Genomic DNA, 3,261 nt, shown 5'->3' with positions numbered 1-3,261 from the left:
GTGTTGTGTAGAGAGAGTGTGTGTGGACACTGTTACTGGGAGCTGGAGTGGAGATTATGTGTGTATATCAGTGTCATATAAGAGCACCAGCAGGAAGGGAGGTAATGAGTGTGTGTTTGGATCTAATGATCAGTCCTGGAGTCTGCGCTGCTCTCCCTACAGATACTCATTCAGACACAATAACATAAAGACTGATCTCTCTGTGAAGTCTATCAGCAGCTGAGAGAATCTGTTCATCAGCTGAGAGACAAACTGGAGGATTTCTGCAAAGAGCCGCTCAAGAAGATCTCAGACAGAGGTAAATACAGAGCAGGAACTCTGTCCTTCTACAGCGTCTCTGACACAATGAGCCTCATCCACACAGTCCAGACCACATTCATTCAGCCGCTCTATCCTGGGTTTGGGTTGTTTAGTATTTGGTTCTGGATCATCAGTGAAACTGTGTTGATGAATCAGAATAGACTGACGAGAGATTCTACCCATAATGCTTTGAGCTGCATGATGAATCAGTAACAGTGAGATGTTATAGAGTCTCTTCTTTTCTCTTCATGACATTAATACTGCAGCTGAACTTCTATCAGTGAAATAACATGTCAGAATAAATGTGTGTAATAAATCCTCATATAGACAGTAAGATCTGTGCGTGCGTGCGTGTGTGTGTGTGTCTTGTGTGTGTGTGTGTGTGTGTGTGTGTGTGTGTGTGTGTGTGAGGGACCGTGTGTTTCTGTTTCTTAACCTCTGTTTGTGTTGATTTAGTTTTTAATGTACTGTCGCGTCATTATTTTATTACTATCAAAACTACCTTTCAATTCAAATGATCACAGTCAATAAATCATTCATTATTCACGTTATGGAGCTCTGGCTCTTTCCAGCGTTTTGTGTTCTTCTGTCTTCTGCTGTTTTTCTTGTCATGCATTGAAATCATGGAATTCGTTTTTATTTTTAGGTTACAGCTTGTTAATAATTTGTGTTAAAACTTGTTAATGACATAAAATTTCAAGCTGTTATAGTTCATTTTATTCAACATGCAATTTCATGACATTCAAGGAAAATAGTCTTGTACTTTTTGATTTTCTTTTGTCGCCCCACATTTTTAAAACACTTATTGTATGGAGCTTATAATATGACAAAACTAATTGAATTTGTATTGTGTAAATTTGAATTATTGACACGTGTAATTTAACAAAACTGAATATTATGTGGCATTTAACAGTTCTGAAGTTGATTTTTTTGAACTTGAACATTAAACATTTCAAATTTAACAAAACTGAATATTTTTATGGCAGAGTTTTATAGAGATGTTTTTTCAAACAGGAAAAAAAGATTGGTTCTGAAATCTTAGACTGCAAATATCCAGTTTTTACAAATACAGCAGGAAATTCGGAACATCAAATTCAATCTAAAATTCAATACTCAGGAATTCAGATCGTAGAGAAAGTAGGTCAGAGGCAATCCACAGGGAAGAGTAGATGATCTCCGAAAAGTCAAATGAAGCCTTTTGGCCAATTAGTAGTTTTCTGATGTGAGCGCGTGGTTTAGGATCTACCTGATCATGAATCGCTCGGAGGTAGCCTACGTGACTCTTAAACATTTATGGTTTATACACTTATATGTTAGGTTAGTATTCTCAGCATGTGAAACATTTGTCTAAGCCAGTGATTCTCCGCCTTTTTTACTCCAAGGTCCCCCTCCTCTCCAAATCAATTTATACTTTGCAAAAATGTCACTGCAGATATTCTTTACAACTTAAAAGTACGTAAACCTTAATTATACAGTAACTTTAACAAATAATCACAAGTCATCTTCATCCTGTTCAAAAGGGTTCTTAATGCATCGTGTCTCCTTCTGGAGCATCAGTCAATGTTTGAGCCTTCTGTAATATTTGTGTTTGAGTCCCTCAGTTGTCTTCAGTGTTAAATGGATCTCAAAATCATACAGTCACTGCTGGAAAGGGTTCAAATATGCAGAAGATGCTGGAAAACTGAAGAATCTGCAGGAGCTGGAGGATTTTTCTGAAGAACAGCAGGCAGTTTAACTGTTCAGGACAAACAAGGGACTCATGAACAACTATCACAAAACAGAAAAACAGTCGTGGATCATCAGGTAACCACACACTGTATTAAGAACCAGTGTCTTACTCAGTCTTACTCAGGACAGTACTAAATAAAAAAATTACATGCATTTTGTATGATCTCTCTTACTTTGTTAAAATTATTCACATTTTCACAGATTCTGCAAACTTTCGCATTCATATGTTCATTCTCATTACAGACAATAGACAAAAAGAGATGGACAAAAGCAATACTGAGACATTTCTCAAAATATTTTCTTTCAGATAATTAGATCAGATTTAGATCACTACCATGATATGAATGAGTGAAAGAATGTTTTCATCTGCTGTGGTTTATTTATTTTCCACATCAGATGCGTATCATAATAACTCAGTCTGGTGTGTTGATCTCAGCTTCGTCACGCCTGTCATATAATAATGACACATGAGGCTTTATAAAGGCCTTCAGACGGTCGACCCATCCTCTGGCTGACCCGTGACCTCCAGCGTGACGGTCACATTCAAATGCGCTCAATCACCATCAGTCTGTATTGACCGTGACCCGGGGAACTTTGACCTTTGACCTTCTTCCAGATCAATGCACTCTGAATATGCCCACAGACACAAGCGGCCATTACCACGGTTTTATTTCCTTGATGAATGAGGCGCTGATTCTGCAGCCAGAAGGAGAGAAATCGATCCAGCTGTGATCGATAAATCATTGATCAGCTTCATTACGGGGATAATATTGCATTTCAGGCATTTATTAACTTGAAGTGTCACTCCAGTTTTACTTCATATATTATTCATAAACTTCATGTTTTGCTGCATTTGTGCTCAAATTATGTAACTTATTATCTTACAACAAGACTACCTTTGTAGTAACTATACCAGCACTAACCAGCTTAACCTTCTGTGTTCCACAGGAGAACGCCAAACACGTTTGGATGTCATGATAGAAAATCTCAGATGAGAAACTGCATTTAAAGAAGAATGAAATCTGCTAAAAATGCCGTCAGAATGAGAGTCCAAACAGCTGATAAAAACATCACAATAATCCACAAGTAATCCACAGCACTCCAGTCCATCAGTTAACATCTGGAGAAGACAAAAGCTGAAACACATCCAGCATTAAGACGTTTTTAACTCAAATACATTGAGTCCATAATCCATAATAACTTCCTCCAGTGAAAAAGTGTTCTGGTCTGAAT

At 37.5% G+C, this 3,261-nt stretch overlaps 1 long non-coding RNA gene across 1 annotated transcript; it reads left to right on the top strand.

Moving 5' to 3' along the window:
- Positions 1-221: 221 nt before the first annotated feature.
- LOC107665633 (uncharacterized) lies at positions 222-2,955 on the top strand. Its single transcript, XR_001631576.1, has 3 exons — positions 222-298; positions 1,435-1,437; positions 2,945-2,955. It is a non-coding gene; the product is annotated as an uncharacterized LOC107665633 (long non-coding RNA).
- The last annotated feature ends 306 nt before the right edge of the window (positions 2,956-3,261 follow it).

This window comes from Sinocyclocheilus anshuiensis, unplaced genomic scaffold, assembly GCF_001515605.1.
Source record: "Sinocyclocheilus anshuiensis isolate Anshui unplaced genomic scaffold, SAMN03320099.WGS_v1.1 scaffold711, whole genome shotgun sequence".
In the NCBI taxonomy this organism is placed as follows: Eukaryota; Metazoa; Chordata; class Actinopteri; order Cypriniformes; family Cyprinidae; genus Sinocyclocheilus; species Sinocyclocheilus anshuiensis.
The sequence above is the reverse complement of the archived record's forward strand: the minus strand, read 5'-3'. Positions and strand labels throughout refer to the sequence as shown.